Here is a 21155-nt window from a genome sequence, read left to right on the forward strand (position 1 = left end):
AAACCCACAGGTGCAATATCTCTTTTAAAGAAAATTTAATGGAAATGTGATGTCAGTCAAAACCAATTTTGAATCATGAATGTCATGATTATTACTCTGTAATGCTCGGTAGAGTATACATTGTATTATCACAGTAGCTGTGCATTATAAATGCCCTTTATTACGATTATGCATCATTTTGTCGCACTGAATTCACTGCTATCACATGTCTGCCTGATTAAGGTTGTAATACACTTGCAACATTTGACGTTTCTATGTTCATCCCCTTGGTCATTTTTACAAAAATGCACATGTTATGTATCCAGACCTGATCATTACTTTGTCTTGTTATTGAAAGCAGCCCTGCATTGACTTTGCATGACGACTGCTTTGAGACATACAGATTTACAAGCCAGCTCAATTCTGACAGAAAGACCATATTGGGTGACGGCCTTTATGGAGTCAATGTCAAAATCCATTTACATGCAACAATTGCATATTCCTCACAAAAAAAAAGAAGAATAAAGCAGTATTGATAGTAAACCACAAAGCTAACTGCAACAAGATTTCCATGCAAAAGGAGAGAGACAAAAATTGTTACAGAGAGAGAGAGAGGGAGGGAGAGATGAAATCTCCTTGTTAGCTTCTTTCTTTCTTTCTTTTTTTTTTTTGCTTTTATTTCTGTGTACCTATGACAAAAAAAAGCTCCGAGGCAAATGATATACTGGCAATCTTTCTGGGGCTGATGGTGCATTTGGGATGTTTAGTATGAAAGCCAAAGAAAATCAGAATGTCATCCATGGATGGCATGAACTATAAAGTCAGGAAAGTCCAACTGGAAGGGATTCCACAATAAATTGTGTCTTGATTTGCCAATTTAGAGGGTGATGGGGGGGGGGGGGGGGTGGGTATACTTGCTTGGCTGATTGCATAAGGCAGCTAAATGTCAGTGTTGGGCAAGTAAAATAAATGAGTATGATGGCAAAATGAGGTAAGTGCCATTTTAAAATATTCTACAGTATGTTAATCATCACATAGAGCAAAATAAAAACTTTTCTGCGACATCTCACTTATTGCATTTATATCAAGGAATATTCTTGACATTATGATTTAGAAATATTCCATATTTCCTTATTTTTTCTGTTTTGTTTTGGCTTATTAAGACATCCCCCCAAAAAAGAGGTCCTACCCACCTTTTATCAGCACCATTATGTTTCACTTTGTGTTTTAGTATCTCAACCATTCAAAATCGACTTGCATTAAATAAACTTTGAATTCCTTGGATAGAATTGCATGATTTTTAATATTTCAAAGGTGGTTTCTAATCACCTCACATTTAAGGTCAAAATCTGAATCCCTCATTTCAAGTAAAACTACAGTGTACATCTATGCTATCCCTTTAAATGCAAGATAGGGAATCCCATTTGCATGCCTTAAATGAAGAGTTGTATAAATACAGTGGTATGTTGAAGAGAGTACCATTTTAGAAACTCCCATAAAGTATTGAAAGTGGAAGGTAACATTTAGTACATTTTTTATATTGACCGTTAGATTTTTAATTGCATTTTTTCGGGGCTCACCGTAAATTCCAGTACATTACTAGGCTACCTTTGCAGACCCATGCACTGCATGTGTGTCCATCATGTATATTTTGTGAAGAACGTTCATCAAAATTTACAAACATTTCTATATACATTCTTGCCACACACTCTATATGTTATTACATCAGCTCTTATACTTTTAGATTTGTGTTTATAGATAAAAAATACAGAAGACTGCAACAAAAAGGCTTAAGTGTGGCTGACACACAGAACTACTGAGTAGTTGAGTTTTGTGCATTATTCAAATTGTAGATAACTGTTGACTTCCAAATTTCTCAGCAGTGGCCTAAACAAGTCCCCTGAGGTTCATATTTAATGTTTTGCTGCATTTTGGGAGGTCTGTAAAAGGTATTCCCTACCTTTAAATGCAAGACATGGATACTGTAACTTTTTGAGAAAGATAACTAATTGGAAAGGATATTGAGGACATCATATTTAAAAGAAGTCATATTACAGTAATTATTTCATTCCTTATTATAACCGAATACTCCAAAAACATGAATATTATGCACATGCCTATATGGTATATACGAAGAGTTTGTTTGCAAAAACTGATGTCCATATTTGTCAAATGGAGATATTTGCGATTAAAGGTCAAGAAAAATAAAGAGAATAATAAAAAAAAATTTTGCTTCTTTTGATCATAACTTCAAAAATGTACCTTTATATGTATTGACCAATATATCATTTAAAAGTATTATTTTGTACTTTATGACAGAGACCGTACTTCAAAATCTTCAAAAATGGACTTATCGGTTTTTGTAAACAAACTCTTCATACATGACTATGTTCTAACACAGTTGCATTTATCCATTATGAATGTAGGCCCCTATATAATTATATATGCCTATGGATGTCTTGTGAGACAGAGATAATTATATAGGCCTATAGATGCATACACTGCATAGACATTAAACAGATAGTGAATAACACTAAATTTGAGGGATAGTTTGGTGTGTGCGTGTGTGTGTGTCTATGTATTTTGTGTGAGCACTGACTGCGTACAGGTTATCTATGTCCACAAACACCTAGGGATCTACACAAAATGGACTAGTTTAACATTAAATATATTTCATGATTTTTTTTTTCTTTTGACATGGTATCGTTTCCGGTCTTTCATATCCAGCTATTATAGTGGCAAATGAAATATTTAGTGAATGTCAACTTGAAACAACAATCTAGAACTAAAATGTGACAGAATTTGCCTATCACTTAGTACTGTCATACACTACAAGAAAGTGTGGAGAGTCTTCATGAAAAGGCACAATATACACTGTATTTCCAGTAAAGTCTATATTGGAGAAGTAAAATGCAGGAGATAAAAAAGCACATGGACGCTACCCTTAGTATTACTAGTAAGCTTGATTGGGTGGGGTGCATATCACATCCCATCAACATCTAAAATGTTGGTAGACCATTCTTTATAGTCAGAAAAATCTACAAATTTGTTTCTTGTTGTTGTTTTTTTTTTAAATCTGTATTGGTTAATAATAACAATGTGTCTTTGGAAGAGGAACTCTTGAAGAAAAGGGCTCAAGGTATCACAACCACAACAGTGTCGAATTATGTAATAGACCCTCCCACATGCAATGCACCCCATCACAGCACAGCCAGTAGTCGAGTACGTTCCAATCTGCAACATACGACAGCTAGATGCAAATAGACCTTGAAAATCAAAGGGAATACTTCATCTACTTGCAACTAGAAGCAAAGTGGCACCTTTCTTCGTTGTCTACAGTCTATTGTGGACGATTTTTCGCTTGGGCGGCGACGGTACCGTTAGGCTATTGTTATTCGCTCGCTGACCATCGATGCGAGCTGCCAAAACACGTTATTCGCATCTAAATAGCCCGCATATGGACCTGCCGACATACGTAGCATACCAATAACATTTACCCACACATTCCACAACAGCGGCGAGGCAACCGCCGCCGTCGCATCCGTGCGGGGTCGCCTTTCCGACCAGGCATCGCATCGCGGACGTACCCGGGAGTAAAATGATACACATTCTCTGATTGAGGGTCTCCAAAAGTTACAAGATTCAATGCACTCGAGTAAAACAATCGTATTCCATGCTAAGCTAACGACGCAAGGAAACGCGAATATCACACGGTATAAATCACTCACCTAAAAAATTAAAGCAGAGAAGATACGCTCCGATCGTCGGGCCCAGAAATACACTTCGTACCTCGGTCTGGGTTGGCAAGCGTACAGAGCTAGCTTAGGAGGGACTGAAGGTTGGGTTGATGCGCTACACACTTTCCGCAAGGGTCGAGTTGCAGGGCATCTGTCCAACGCAAGTAACACAAACTCTACCAAGAACTTTAGTCACGTGGTAGCGGAACCAGCCCACCATTGGACAGATTAGTTTGCAATCACGGCGCTCTTCTGAGCGTTGTCCTTACTCCCTCCAAAAACCAGGTAGCCACGCCCACCCCGTCGTCCAAGCAGCTGCAGCCAGAAGTGCTACATGCAGATTACAAACTGAACATACAAAACTGAAAACACCTCTTTTATGCTGAAATATCAGTTTATGGTATTTACAGTTATAGCCTCATTCGTCGTTGCTACATTTGATGAAGATGATCTCTTGAAACATTTAGTGAAGCTATAGTGAAGCATAACAAAATTTTATCAATAACCTGTAACTTGACATATATATATATATATATATATATATATATATATATATATATATATATATATATTGTTTGTTTTCATGAGTTCTTCGGGATAACGATGCCCTTTTTTTCATATCGTAAAACATCGCGATCAAAAGTGTCTAAAGATCAATAATTGATTGCAGTTAATACTGATGAATCACTTACTCCTGTCTCCACAATATGAAGCACATTCTTATTTCTTTTTGACAAGGAACTGAAAAAAAAATGTGAGCTTCTTATGTCCAATCGTTAACTCAGCAAAACGGAAGTGCTGAATGTTATTGATAACATGATCAAAAGCTTTGCGTAGCTGGCTTCTGAGTGAAAAATGAATATATAGGGGTATAATAATGGTGTTGAGTAAATACGAAATATTTTTTCTTTTTCTTTTTCTTACCAAAATTCCGGTAATAAATGAAAATGTACCTCAAGAAACTTGCCTTTATGCAGATTAAATGAAATTCTGTCTTTTACTCTCCTTCTACCCTTTAAGCTGGTTATCTTCCCTCCTTTAAGAATGATATTCATATTTCTTGTCACTTGGAAGTTAAAGAGTGTTGACATAATGTTCGCTTTGTTACAATAATTTAAACTCCGCCTTTCTTTATGTCCTTTTATTTGGAAACATAGTCGGCGTCAAACAATCCTTATAAATACTGGTCTCTACAATTTAATTTGAGTTCAAGTTGATTACATTATCATTGCGAGTAAATGAAAAAATGGATACTTTACACGATGTTTGGTTTTGCGGCAATAAGTGTTTATTAGAAAAAATACATTTAAAAATTCGATTTCAGCTTGCTTAATTTCTTTTCGTTCGATCTGTCATTTGTTTTTTTTTATCTCATGTTATATGTATGTGTTAGAATTTATTCGACTATTCGAAGTGTAACTACAGCAACTGAAATTCATGTACATAAAATTTACTGTTCAAACGCGCATTTGAATCACTTTATTGGATCAATTACTATTGTTGCGATACCACCAATAGATGGCGCACACCTAAATGTGTTCTTCCCTCGGTTGCACTCTGCAGCCGCTGCGGACCTTGGCACCGTTGTGTCAGTCCGAACAAATAAGTCAGTCTCTGACAATCACCATAGTAACAGTCAGTGACCAGAGCTTCTCAGACAATAAAAATAAGGATTTTACTGAAATTGCCAGAGACGAGACTGTAAACTTGTCAGGGCTGATACTAAGTAACTTTCATCAAGCGATGCCCTGACTCAGCGTAATTTTACTTTATTCAGGGAGGTGTTACAGAGATGGAGTGGCAACTCTTCGTAATTCATGCAAACACATGTTTGGGTTCAAGGCGTTACAATGGGATGTCTAGCATTCCCATTACGCTTTGAAGTCATGCTCGGCACCGCTCTAGTTGCAAGACGAAGTTCGGAGACGAAGAACGCATTTCACCTTTCGTTGAATTACAAGCTTTATTTCACCGCAAAATTTTAAATGAAACACTCGAATTGATTTAGAATAGTTTAGGAAAGAATTCAATAATATTAACATGCATTTCTAGTTTCTTCGTAATTCGCAAATCGAAAGGAAATGAAAATTAGGCCCTCTTAAAAACCTACTTTTTTCTATAATGCGCACATTTCCGCATGTTAATTTTCTATCTGTTAATAAGGGGATATTTTGATCTTTCAAATAAAGTACTCCTTTAAAGCGTGTTCCAGCGTGTTTTTAAACTATTTGCTGTTAAAATTGTGAGTTTTACACTGCATTTTGATTCGCTGCTCCAATTCAAGGTACACAAATTCATTGTTGCCATCACATTGAAAGAGAGAGCGAATTGGAGTAGGAGCAAATATTTCAAGATGTGAGAGCGCTAGTCCCGATTATTGATGCTCTCTTTTGTCAAAGCACATGGGTAACACCTGTAGTTGAACGCATAACTTCTCGGCGGTGCTGCGCATGACTTCAAAGGAGAGCTTTAGTTGCCTCTCCTTCTCTAGCACCTCCCTGCTTTATTCAAGTAGTAAATGTGTTCACGCCAGACTGTATTCTTCATTGCTGAGAGGAGGGCAGACATCTAAAATATTTGACCGGTACATATATACGTCATTTCTTTCGATAACATAATCATGATAAATAAGTCACGGGTCTCCCTTTAGCAAACACATAAACTTGCATTACATCACTTCGTTGTTGTTTCGACAGTGACGACACTTTTGGGGCGGGCGGAAATGAATAAGCGACCTATACACATGATATTCGTTAAGTTCTTCTAAAACCAATGGGATACTCCGTTCCGCAGTGTGTTGCATAATTATGTTCTTGACAGAAAGCATCTATAATAACTGCAAGCACATGAACTGCTTCAACTTACTTATTCTATGTCCTAGCTTATCTGAGGGAACATCTACCATTCGGTGCGTCTGATTTGTCTCGATACAATATACCGAGTACAACCAGGGAGGTGCTAGAGAAGGAGAGGCAACTAAAGCTCTCCTTTGAAGTCATGCGCGGCACCGCCGAGAAGTTATGCGTTCAACTACAGGTGTTACCCATGTGCTTTGACAAAAGAGAGCATCAATAATCGGGACTGGCGCTCTCACATCTTGAAATATTTGCTCCTACTCCAATTCGCTCTCTCTTTCAATGTGATGGCAACAATGAATTTGTGTACCTTGAATTGGAGCAGCGAATCAAAATGCAGTGTAAAACTCACAATTTTAACAGCAAATAGTTTAAAAACACGCTGGAACACGCTTTAAAGGAGTACTTTATTTGAAAGATCAAAATATCCCCTTATTAACAGATAGAAAATTAACATGCGGAAATGTGCGCATTATAGAAAAAAATTAGGTTTTTAAGAGGTTCTAATTTTCATTTCCTTTCGATTTGCGAATTACGAAGAAACTAGAAATGCATGTTAATATTATTGAATTCTTTCCTAAACTATTCTAAATCAATTCGAGTATTTCATTTAAAATTTTGCGGTGAAATAAAGCTTGTAATTCAACGAAAGGTGAAATGCGTTCTTCGTCTCCGAACTTCGTCTTGCAACTAGAGCGGTGCCGAGCATGACTTCAAAGCGTAATGGGAATGCTAGACATCCCATTGTAACGCCTTGAACCCAAACATGTGTTTGCATGAATTACGAAGAGTTGCCACTCCATCTCTGTAACACCTCCCTGGTACAACGTCGACCTTCAACGTGAGCATAATTTTATAGGTGGAATTTCTTTATTATGGTTGATGATACAAGGAATGTCTGATGTTTATTTTGGCTGATTTTGTATGAGTGGACAACAATACAAAGAAAATATAAAGGAAATTCAACAAAAATTAACTTTTGTAGAATTATGAAAGAGCAATGGACCAACCACTTTCAGAAAGCAGGGGGAATAATTGCTACCCTTAACGTATGTCAATATCAAGTTGATGGAAGTTGTAATTTTCATGAAAAATAGATTTTTATAGTATTTTCTTTATATTTTCTTGGTATTGTTGTCCACTCATACGTCATAACCTCTAGTAGTCTCCTCATCCAGCGGTTCCAACACCAAAACTTTAAAAATTCATAATTTTTGCATCGATTGTCCGATTTCCTTCAAACTTTGACTTATGTGTTCTACTAATGTTGCTGCTTTCACTCAATCCACATTGCTCTGGGGTTTATCTTCCCTTTAAGGTTCAGTTTGCCTTAAAAAAGTAGTTTTACTTTATACATGAAATATATATAATTTTAATAACTGAGGTCACATTGTGATAAGAGTTTTCAATGGATATCGACTTTTTTAATTTCTTAATTATTGTTGTGCTCTACTTGACTTATGTCATTGTTGTCGAGTCCAGGTCTATTGAGACCAAAATATATTTGATTTTTAAAATTGTATAAGAGAATAAGTTATGTGAAGTGCCTTTGTTGTTCATTTTTGGCATTTCGAACTGACATAAAAACTGTATGAAATATGATTTTCATGCTCTTCATTTCACCGAAAATAATGTCTTCGGGAATGTTGTACCTTGAATTGATGCTTTGTTGGAAAATGATATATACATTGTTATTTATAACAGAAGAAAAAATACGAACAGAGCACGTTCCCTTTCTTTGATTTTAAAAGAAATGGCGTAGCTTTACTCTGTTTCTCTATTTTTATTTCTCAATGTTCCTCAAATTTCCTCCTTCTCTCTCTTTTTCTTTTCTTTTATGTCTCTTTCTCAAACTCTCTCAGTACATGCCTCAGCTGCTCATTGTGACGATTTATGAGGAGTGACTTTATGAGATGACAAGTCACTACAAAGAATACATTTCCCACATTATTTAAAAAAAAAAAAGGATGATCAAGAACCATGTTGGCGCCCTCTCTTGACGAAGCCGTCATGTCTCTGATCGTATATAGCAGCTCCTGCAGTACAATGTTGACCACTCGATGAAAATTTAATGCAGGAGAAAACTAAACCAAAATGAAAACAACGCAAGACTACTCCCAACACAACCGCTCAAAGGCAATATGTTCCATTCACGTGATACGCCAGGGCCATGACCTGATTTCTGATGGAAGTGAAGAAAGTGACTATAATCGATATTATTGGTGCACCTGCATCATGTAGCTCCATGATGGGGGGGGGGGGGGGACATTCCATGAAGCTTTTTGGTCGGATATTTTCCTGACAAACTGTTGTAACTACTAAAATCCTTGTATCTGATTGGCTGAGAGCAAATTTGTCCGACAACTTTGTCGGACAAAATGCTTCATGAAATGCCCCCTCCCCCATGTACCTCCTCTGCACACTAAAACCCTTGAAAGTTTGTGATGCAATCCATAATACATGTTTGTTTGCTTTTTTTTTGGGTAAGATTCTGTAGAAAGACAAAAAACCTTATAGGAATTGCAAAAGATACAGTTATGTTTTTATTTTTCTTCTACACAAATAATTGCTTGAATAAATCAATGAATAATTGAATGGTATGCTTTTTTTTTTATTTTTTTTTATTCAAGTTCCATATTCCACATTCCATATTCAGGCTTCATATTCCATTTGATTTCAGAGTAAAATATGTATAACACAACATTCAATTTTAGACATAATTTCACAAATGTATAAGGACATGTAATAAAATGATGTGTAAATATGAGGAACCTACTAAAAAGCAATGCTTGTAGGATGTAGGTTCCAAAGAAACAATATAAGCGTTTAGTACAACATGCTAAATTACGAAAGATGACGAAACACAAGCGAAAATCGGTATGTCGAGATAATAATAAATTCTACACAATGTACAAAATAGTTTATGATGGTCAAGGTAAAACTCAGGGATTCAATGCTCCATAAAATTGCACTATTGGTCAAAGAAATGTGGTCAAATGAAGTCAAATGAAGACACCCGTGCGAGGCATCATTGAGAATAAGAACAGATACATCAAAATGGTCACAGCAAGTAACTATGCACAAGATTGTAAAAAATTGGCTTTTAGATTTTGCTTAAAGGAACTTAGAGAACTTGATTGCAGCCGAACAGAATCTAACTCATTCCAGAAAGAAGGACCGGTAGAAGTAATTGTCTTAAGGGCTAGAACTGTACGAACGGGAGAAAAGTGATATGATCCAGTTTGTCTTGTAGGGTAATTATGAATTTCACTGTTTTTTAACAAACATTGAGGAAAATAAACTAGGAAGATCGCCAATGCTCAACTTATACATAAAAATTCCAACGTGATACAAATACAAATCAGAAACTTTTAGTAATTTACTGGAAACAAACAATTCATCTGTATGATCCAAAAAATGTGCACGATTTATAATCCGCAAGGCCTTTTTCTGAATAAAAAATAACGAATCGATTTTAGTCTTAGAGCAATTACCCCAGGCCAATATTCCGTAATTTAAGTAAGGTAATAATAGAGTTGAATAGAGGGAATGCAATATTGGCTTGGGGAAGAGGTACTTCAATTTGTGAATAACTCCAACGTTTTTACACAACAACTTACATAAATAATCAACATGAACCTTCCAAGAAAGATTACTATCAATATAAATACCTAAAAATTTTGTTGAATCTATTTGATTTAACTGCAAACCATTCACTAATACTGAACCTGGAAGAAACTTTATTGTATTACTAAAAACCATATAATTAGTCTTGTTTATGTTGAGCGATAATTTATTCGCCTGTATCCATTCAAATACCAGTTGCAGTTCGTTATTCACAGAATCAAGCAACACATAAGGATCTGAGTGAGAATAAAAAAAGACTTGTGTCATCCGCAAACAGAAGAAAAGACAGCAGAGAGGATGAGTTGCGGAAGTCATTAATATAAAGAATAAATAAAAGAGGACCTAAGAGGGAGCCCTGTGGAACGCCACAGCAAATCGAACCTATTTCTGAGTCGTGGTTATTCACAGTAACAAACTGAGTTCTTTCGGTAAGATAACTTCTGAACCACTCCAAGGCCTTTCCACGAATGCCGTAATGATTTAATTTGTACAAAAGTATTTCGTGGTCTATTGTGTCAAAGGCCTTGGAGTAGTCCAGAAACAAGCCGACTGTATGCGACTTTGAGTCTATAGCTTTCGCAACTTTCTCTACAAATAATAATATAGCATGAGTGGTTGCATGTTTTTTCCGGAATCCGAATTGATTATCAGCTAAAATATCACATTCATTTAAGAATTTAAGTAAACGATTATAAACCACCTTCTCAAGTATTTTAGAAAAAGAAGACAGTAATGATCTTGGTCGATAATTTCCCAACTCATCCTCTCTACCCAGACCTTCTTATAGACTGGTAAAACTTTGGCAATTTTCATTTGAGCGGGCACAAAGCCAGTAAGTAAAGACAAATTCAAAATGTGGACTAATGGTGAAAGAATTTCATTTATAATACATTTTAAGAGATGATTAGAAAATCCATCGTGACCTGCACTCTTCTTGGGGGAAAGAGAATTGATAATATCTAAGACCTCTGCTTCAAATACAGGGAGAAAAAATAAAGACTGAGGATCGGAATTTAGTAGGTATGAGTGGAAAGGTCTGTGTGCAGACGAAATGTTGCGTGCCAAATTTGGACCAATGTTAACAAAAAAAGAATTAAATGCTTCCGCAATTTCTCTATCATCTGTTATATTATTGCCTTCATAGACAATCTTATCAATTACACTTTTATTTTCATGTTTATGAATTACATTATTAATTATACACCAAGTAGATTTTACATCTGACTTATGCTGTTCAAACAAAGAACAAAAATAATCCTTTTTCGCTTTACGTAACAGGGATGTAAGGGTATTTCGATACTTGATGTACTTTGATTTATTCAAAGCTGTGTTATGTGATTTATATCTGTAAAACAGAGTATTTTCCTTGTTTATGGATCTAAGTAAAGCTTTAGTTATCCAAGGTGATCGTGGAACTGTTTTATAATTTCCTCTTTGATTTCTCAATGGAAAATGTGAGTGAAATAAGGGTAACAAAGTGTTCATAAATCTATCATACGCATCATTCGGGTCAATGGAATCAAAAACTTCATTCCATTCCATTGAGGATAAACTATGTTTAAACAGCTGAATATTATAATCAGAAAATATTCTTGTTTGCGATGAATTATTACACATCTTTTGTTTCTGTGATTCAGGTATAACAGGATTGGTAGAAACTATAACGGGAAAATGATCTGATATGTCTGTTACAACATTACATTGATCACCATAAGTGTGATTGTTTGAGAATACATTATCAATCAGTGTTGCGGAAGCTCCACATAATCTTGTTGGCTTGGTGATACAAGGAGTGAAAAAGGATGATACCATAGTATTTAGAAAATCACGTGTTTGTGGCTTTTCATAATCGAGTAAGTCTAAATTAAAGTCGCCCATTATATAACTGTGTTTGTTGCGGAGATAGGGCGAATCTAAAATAAATTCAAGGATTGACATAAAATCAGAATGATTACAGTTCGGTGGCTTATAAATTTCTCCTATTAACACATTCTTACCGTCTGGCATACTTATATCAATAAAAATACTTTCAATTGAATCCGACATATAATTCAACTGGGTTACCATTTCAAATTTTAAATCATTCTTCACATAAAATGCCACACCTCCACCCCTTTTACAAACTCTATTATTTGTGACCAGTGTATAACCGTCGAATTGTACTAGAGAAGTAAAATTTTCGGTCATCCAGGTTTCACACAACCCCAATACTGAGAGTTTTACATTCAAAGTATCAAGAAAAAAGTTTAATTGATCAATGTTTTTAATCAAACTCCTTATGTTATGGTGCAAAACTGAAAAAGTATAATACTCCGTTTTAAAACACTTCAGCTTTGCTACATGTTGCGGTAATATATAACTGGATGTTCTTGGTTTCTGGTGAGGAAAAATATCATGGTTATCATGAATAAAATCAAGATCAGGCATATCAGCATTAAGAGTTTCGATATCTTCGATTCCATTACATACATTCGCTAACATTTTGTAACCGGCATACCTGAGAAAGATGACAAGATGATATAACATTGGTTGGAATCACCCCCAGAGTTTCTAAAGAATACAACAACATAGGACATTTCAGTTTGGTCAACCAATTCGTAACAATGTGAAATACATGTAAAGCCACACGATCTGTCGCACGGGTGACTTGGCTGCAATAAAGCCATATATAGTATCGTGCAATCGACAATACACGTACCATCAGAGGAGGTATGACATAAATACAATAAACTTTCAATGAACTGTTTGCTTGATTTCAGCAGAAATAGGCTCAGTATAAGGACTAAGAAATTTTGACTAATTTTGATTAGGTATAATCAAATGTATGACATAAAAGAAGCGATTTAGCTTTCTGAGCGATAATTTTGACGTTATTACAACAATCTCCGAATGTGTTAAAATCTGATCCTCTCTTGCATTCTGATGATCATGTTTTCATATAATTCAAAATCATGTAACAAAAATACATTTCTGTGCTCGTTTTCATAAAAGAGAATTATTTCAGTTTAGAAATGCGAAGAGAGAGAGAGAGAAGAGAGAGATAGATATCGAATACCCTCCTTGTTTGCTTCTTTGTACATTTCATAATCAAGAACACTCAGACAAGCAAGTAAAAAACACAAATCTGACATTGTCCTTCAATTATCGCTTATTGTGAACACATTCGTCTGTACCTGATTGTATCAAACTTTCCACTTATAGACCCAGCTTGATAGGAAGATTTTGGCTTTGTTTGACGATATATTTCATACCTACCTTGGTTGTCTCGTCTGCCATTTGTTTCTAAACTACAAAAGGAAAAATTAACACGATGCAACAAAGTGTGATCGTCTAAACATCACAGTCAGTGTCAGCCGGGATAATCATGTTGTTACTTATTAAAAAAATCATGATTGTACAGGTTTGGATAAATCACCAAGCAATGTAATTCTCCTGCAAAAACCTAGTTACAACCATCATTGCACAGGGTTACGATTGTTTACGTCCAACTACAGTGACGGCAAATTTACCATCCTTTTAATCGTTTGGTTGGCTTTTAACGATCCAAGTGCTATTAGGAGCTTGTTTAGCAGCAAAATACTGTCGTCATTTAGGTTTAACAAATTACAGAAATGCGCCATCCGACGGCGCTTCTTGGGTAATTTCAACAGTCGTTCGTCACTTTAATGAACACTCTTTTTATTTATCGCTTTTTATCTATCTCTGTTTTTTTTTTTCCGTGGTGAATTTCTTTCTTACAGCGACCAGTGCCAGCCAGTCAAAATGATAGTCACGGGCAGTGGGTTGGATACGAGACGCCTGGATGGCGAAGTCAATATAATTAGCACAAATGCCGACATAAATGGATGATATTCTGCAATAAAGGTATGAAAGACGTAATGGATTAGAGTGCCAAAATAGATTAAATTTTTGAAACGGCCAGTGAACTAACTCTCTCATACACATCACACTCCCTCTTTCTTTTATGTAATAATGATAATAAGATTACAAATTAATGATAGGAATGGGCTATCCAACCATATTAGCAGAGGAAAAAAATAAAGCAACAAACGAACAACAATCATCAACAACATCACTTACTAATAAAACCAGTGAAGAGATGTTGATACATAATACGTAATGTACATGTAGTTAAGATAAAAGCTGTTGATGCTCAACATCAATTTCAAAAATTATTTTCAGTAATAAAGTTCACGAATGCTATCCGTTGCAGCAGCTATTCATCTTATCATTTTAGCCTTACATTCAGCCGCTTATACTCAAAATTCATGGGCTAGCTGATGAGTCATGATTGCGTGAAATATCTGCTTGCGAATATGATATCGAATTAGACAGTGATTCGTTGCTAAGTGAAAGCACGGATGATGACCAGGACTAGATTATCAAGTCAGCCCAGGTTCGTGTAAAGATAGAAATAGGGATAAGGAGAACCACGTGTTCTACATGAAAAGTCTCTCTCGGAACCAAGAATCTACAACCACTAACCCCCCCCCCTTCTCTCCTGCCTGTTCTAATTTTTCTGTGATCTTTTAAGTTAATCGATAACGCAAAAATGCAATTACTCAATTTTCGATGAATAATAGATCGTGGAGGCTGTCAGTTATCAACAATAGCAGAGAGGGAAAATTAGTGCGTCAAGCCACAAAAAATCAAATCAGTATTAGCTCGAAGAACTACGCATGGCGAATTCTCCGTGGTTGGTCGCATTATTTTCTGCCCCTTCTTTCCCCTCTCCAAAATTAAAAGAGGAATATAAAAACAGGAAATAGAGCGTAGGATTTGATCAGTCGGTCTGATAATACTATGATAATTTATTGCCAACAGTAATTGCAAGATTCTACACGATGGTTATGTACGACTGTGATAAAAGAAAAGAGGGAAACTGCCAAGTGTGGCCTGTTTCACGTTACGGTTGCATGAACAGAGAAATACGAGTAGGATAAAACTAAACCAAACAGGGTACACCATCTGCTTGAACGCAGCGCATGCTAAAATATTTTCTGCTCTTGAATATTTGAAATTAAATTCTACACTATCGTAACTCATGAAACATCATCTTTAATCCCTGATAAACGGATAATGGGCGTCATCGAAATATTTCATGATTTCACCATTTCACATTAGATGTACATTAAAATCTATGTTATTTCCATAAAAGATTATGTTTTGCACACTTTGTATTCGTATCTTTGCAAGTGACCTAACAACAGCGCCTTGACATGTCATGACAAATAGATTATGTAGCTCATTTACGGAATATGATACAAACACGGCATTAATTTATAATGAAGTTTCAGGTATCCCAATGCAAGTACCTCCCCAGCAGCTTTCCGCCATCAATGTATACAAGTCCACTTTGAGAATTGTTTTGTCCTGCTATAGGGATTTCACTTACTTACAATTCCATATATTATATTTATATCTTACAACAGGCAACAAGTTTAAAAAACGGGCATAAAAAATAAATATTCTAAAAGGTGCTCTTTCATGCTGCCAAAGTAATAAAGTAATTCTGATTTAAACTCCTCGAGCTACATATACCTAAGCTTGTAATTTAGATAAACCAACCTTTAAAACAAGTATCTGATCATTTTCTAGTAAACTGCTATAGTTATGATCTCTATTACATATTTTCGGAATATGTTATAAAGTATTCACACACCTTTCTTAAAGAAACATCACATTACCTGATATAATCTTCCAAATAATTTTGATCATCATTGTTACATAATTTACTCAATTAGTAACACTCTTCACAACAGCAAGACATTCAGCCGCTTATACTTAAAACTCATCAGATATAAATGATTTTTACCTTTTTAAACATAAACCGTGAAAATTGAAATACTCTTTTGGTAAAAAGTGATGTACAGTATGTCCCGAAAAAAATTACAACGCGGCCTTCCGCAATGATATCTTTAAAAATAGTGAATGAATCTTAATAAAAATTCAGGGTATGAGACTATAACTCATTGCCAACATCTTACAGAAAACCCCGTTCGATTTGCTTCAGTGGTCAAAGACAAATACGGAATTTTGTAGAGGATATCGGGAATCTCTTCTGTCCAAGTTCTGTCTATTGTTCACACACAAGATCATCGAAATGCTAAACTCGGAAGAATCCGATTCATGACATACTTTACAACAATCCACATTTCTCTGTGACCGCTTAACCAAATTGAATGGGGTTTTCTGCAAAATAGAGCTAAGATGTTATACCTTAAGAGTCTGAAGTAGCACGTACACAGGTTGATCATAATAGGTGTTATCAATTCGAAAATCTGATTGTAATTTTTGGGGCGACTTACTGCAGTATGTCCCCAAAAAAATTACAATAAGATTTTCGCATTGATAATGCCCAATATGATTAAATTTTTCAAATGCTACTTCAGGGTCTTGAAATATAACATTTTAGCTCTATTTTGCAGAAATCCCCATTCGATTTGGTTAAGCGGTCACAGAGAAATGTGGATTGTTGTAAAGCATGTCATGAATCAGATTCTTCCGAGTTTAGCATTTCGATGATCTTGTGTGTGAACAATAGACAGAACTTGGACAGAAGAGATTCCCGACATCCTCTACAAAATTCCGTATTTCTCTTTGACCACTGAAGCAAATCGAATGGGGTTTTCTGTAAGATGTGGGCAATGAGTTATAGTTTCATACCCTGAATTTGTATTTAGATTGATTCACTATTTTTAAAGATATCATTGCGGAGGGCCCCGTTGTAATTTTTTTTGGGGACATACTGTATGTGACAACCATGTCGCAGCCGAACTTTCTTCATACGACTTGTTATCGGTGCTGTAATTCTTCGCAGTAAATATCATGTTGCTCATCATGGTATCTCTCTCAAAATTCTGTAGCAGATACTAAAACAATTCTAAACGTTTGAGATCGCTGAGTCTTTAAGTTTCTATAAGATTGTCACTTTCACACTAACGGTTCTCTTGGAATAATGTTGATGGAAATGAAACTCCAAACAAAATATATTCAGAACCTGTGTTCAGAATACTTTTTCTTTTCATGTTCTGAAGGAACTATTACCCCACCACTAAACTAAGTAAACCAAAATCATGATAATGAACCCCAAAGCTCTCCATGCATTATACTCTAAATCTGGAACATAATTCTCTTTGACGCCGAGTTCTTTCCTTAAACATGAGTTTAACAAAGTCTTTAAAATATCTCCAAACAACCAGACTGTCTCACTGTTGGTGATTTAAGATTCTATTCTTTTGTAGTGCTTTTAAGTGTATTATTCTTTATACCTTAAACACATTATTTTTTGTCTGTGTAATCTATTATGCTTTGCTTAATCATCTAACTTCCATCTTCTTCTCATTTCGGAGCAAAAAGAAAAAAAAAATTATAGGACCTACAGCTAGAATACTTAGCATGTCTACCCTTTTCAAGCCTTCATTATCATTCTACACACTTGACAAATTTCTTTCTTTCTTTCTTTCTTTTTAGAAAACCAAAATTTTGTCCTGCCAACCATACTTATTTTCTGTTATGTGCAAGTAGAGAAATAAAACTTAATGAAACTGAAACAATGTTTACATTTCGTAAATTACGAGTACATGTAGGCTTACGACTGTTCTGTCTTCAGTACATTTACCAATGAGCACCACCCCAACCCCAAAGATGGGAGGAGGTGGAGCCCCCCTCCCCCCCCCCCCCCATCACAGCCCTTTCGAAAGGGTCCGAGACGAGGGGGTGGGGTCATTCGGGTGGAATTCAGAATTCAATTCAAGTCAATTTTACTCAAAAACCAAACATAAATAACAAGATAACACAAATCGGTGATACAAACATTTACATGGTTTTTTAGGACCCCGAAAGAAGCAAGGCTTGTGAGTGGGGCCCTATGCAAGGTACAAATAAGTTGGGACTCAGCAGCACAAAGGCCAACCGCCAATGATGTAAAGTGACATTCCAAATCATAATAATCAGTTGAGTGAACATTCAGATCAGTCACTGAAACCACCGACAGCAGACCAAGGTACCACGTAAGTTCACACACTAACACTACGACATGGCAAGTATACGTTGTATATCAGAACAATCATAATGTAAATTATACAATGGCAACAAATAAACCTACATAAAAAGGAGACCATAAACACAATAACTAATTTCAGGTATTTCTTGAAAATCCTATGCATGACAAAAGGAATACATATTTGAAGAAATGTTATGCACAACTAAGAGTAATAGAACACAATTTTATCACATTTTTGGAAGGTTGGCCTACCTTGATGAAATTTCACGTCTGCTTATAACGTGGTGGCTACCCTCGTCTTAGCCCCCACGTTGGGGAAAGGGCACAAATTGGTCTTGTTGCCCCTTCGAACAAAGTGGGATTCCATTACCCAAGAGATACTACCTCCCACGTTTGGTGAAAATCCGTCAAAGATTTCTCAAACAGATGCAGAAAATGTGGAAAATTCCCCTCCTTCCCCTCACTCTACCCCCCCCCCCCCCCGGGATAAGGACACCCCTCGATCCGCCACAGTCAAACATAATATTTCAGTCATTGATGTCTTCATAATAATTATAGCACTAACTTAACCCTATCTTTTTTTTTGTTCGACAGAAGAAGATAAAATTCCACAGTTTATGGACTCTGAGGCTTCACCCTCTCCCTTCAGCGGTGTATGTGCGTGTGTGTGTGTGTGTGTGTGTGTGTGTGGAGGTGGGGGGGGGGCTCATTTTCTCAAATTAAGATCATATCACCATAAAATGCATAAAATGCCATAAAATCTGCGAAGTTTTGTGAAAATCCGTTGTACTTTCAAGAAGATGCTGAAATTGTGGAAAATCCCCCTCCCACCCTAGCTGGATTATAATCAAACATGAAATTTCAGTCATTAATGTCTTCATTAGCACTAACTTACCTCTATCTTTTCCGGTTAATCCAGAGTTTAGGGACTCTGAGGCTTCAACCCCCTCCCCCTCCTTTGGCGGGGGGGGGGGGGGGCTCATTTTATCTATTAAGATTATACCAGCATAAACATGCTATCTGCCAAGTTTGATGTTTTTAAAGAAGATACAGAAAATGTGGAAAATCCCCCTCCTTCACCCACCTCCCCCCCCCCCCCCGATCTGGGCACCCCTGGATCCGCCATAATCAAACATGAAATTTCATTCTTGATGTCCTCACATCACTAACTTACCTCTGTCTTTTCTGGTTTGGCGATGCGGGGGGGGGGGGGGTAGGGCTCGTTTAAACAAATAAAGATCATATCACCATAAACTGATAAAGATGCTACCTACCAAGTTTAGTGATAATCTGGCGTGAGATTTATCGAGAAGATGCTGAAAATGTGGACAATCCCCCTCCTCTGAGTCACCCCTCCCCCCCCCCCCCCCCGGGGCTCCCCTGGATCCGCTATAATCAAAATAAAATTTCAGTCATTAATACCTTCAAAGCACTAACTTAGCCCGGCGTTTGCACATTTCCCGGTGTTTGCACGTTTCCCGGCTGCACGGGGGGGGGGGGGGGGGGGGGAGACAATTTGTGTCGCAGCACCCAGTCATACAACTGGAAACTGGCATGGTCGTACGACCGGTCGGATTGTATAGTGTACGGCGGGCTTAAAATAGCTAGGATGTATCATACTTCTCCTGACTTACTGATATACCTTACAAAGAAATGACTATGACAGTGTTATTTTAACGACAAAAGACGATGAAGACAAAGTATTAATGTCGATTATACGGCGCCGTTGATCCTAGCTATGATGATGATAATGATATTCATATTCGTCGGTTGAGAATGATAAGGGCGTTAGTGTTCAAGACAACTTAAAGGGATAGTACAGTGTTGGTGAAAATGAGAATTGGGCTCTTAGCTTTTTGCGAGATACCAAGAAAACACTTAGGAAATAGTACAGAGCATACCATTTTAAGAGGAATTCAAAGTTTATTTGATGAAAATCGGGTTTGGCATGACTGAAACATCCAAAAACAAAGTAAAACAAAGTGGTCGTAAAAAAGTGTGGGTCCCACACTTATTAGAATCGCTCTGTTTTGGATATCTCATCAATTTCAAAACCAATTTTCATCAAATAAACGTTGAATTCCTCATGGAATTACATGTTTGTTCATATGTCATAATAGGTTTCTCATTATCTCAACAAAAAATGTTAGAAACCTGAAATTAGGTCTCAACCAAAACTATACGATCCCTTTAACGCCCTTCTCATTCTCAACAGACGTATTAACAATGATTATATTAGTGACCAAAAGAGTTCTACAGGAATCAATAACAACATGATGAATCGTATTGATAATGAAAATGATGGAAACAATGATTATAATGGTTCTTAACATTGATGATGACGATGGTGATAATAATAATAATAATAATAATAATAATAATAATTTTGGTAATAATAATAATAATGATAATAATTTTATTATTATTATTATTGTTATTATTATTATTATTATTATTATTATTATTATTATTATTATGGAAACAATGATAATAATGGTTGTCAACATTGATAATGACGATGGTGATAATAATAATAATAATAATAATAATAATAATAAATAATAATAATAATGATAATAATAATAGTATTATCATTATTATTATTATTATTATCATGGAAACAATGATAATAATGGTTGTCAACATTGATGATGACGATGGTGATAATGATAATAATAGTAATAATAATAATAATGATATCATTATTGTTATTATTATCATCAATATCATCATCATTATCAATTCAAAATATTCAAAAAACTTTCATCACACTGAAATGTCTCTACGTGCTAAGAAGTACAGTTTCGGACTGTTCTCAAACATCAAGTTATGATAACTAATTCCCAGCTACCCGTACTGAGGCATGAGACTATTGACATGAGCAGATGAGTTTTTACATAGATTTGATATTTGATTCTTGATATTCGATTTGATTTAATAGTTGAGTTATTA

General features: G+C 35.9%; 2 protein-coding genes across 12 annotated transcripts in view; one reads left to right on the plus strand and one right to left on the minus strand.

The window, feature by feature from the left end:
• LOC140235664 (uncharacterized) overlaps window positions 1-3840 on the minus strand; it is a 107708-nt gene extending 103868 nt beyond the window's left edge. For all 11 annotated transcript variants that reach the window (XM_072315684.1, XM_072315682.1, XM_072315678.1 and 8 more), the window contains exon 1: window positions 3708-3840. The gene's annotated coding sequence lies outside the window, so the exon portion shown is untranslated. The remainder of the gene's footprint in view (window positions 1-3707) is intronic.
• Window positions 1-21155, plus strand: part of LOC140235920 (uncharacterized) — a 136605-nt gene that overhangs the window by 13491 nt on the left and 101959 nt on the right. The window lies entirely within an intron of this gene.

This window comes from Diadema setosum, chromosome 12 (genome assembly GCF_964275005.1).
Source record: "Diadema setosum chromosome 12, eeDiaSeto1, whole genome shotgun sequence".
NCBI lineage: Eukaryota > Metazoa > Echinodermata > Echinoidea > Diadematoida > Diadematidae > Diadema > Diadema setosum.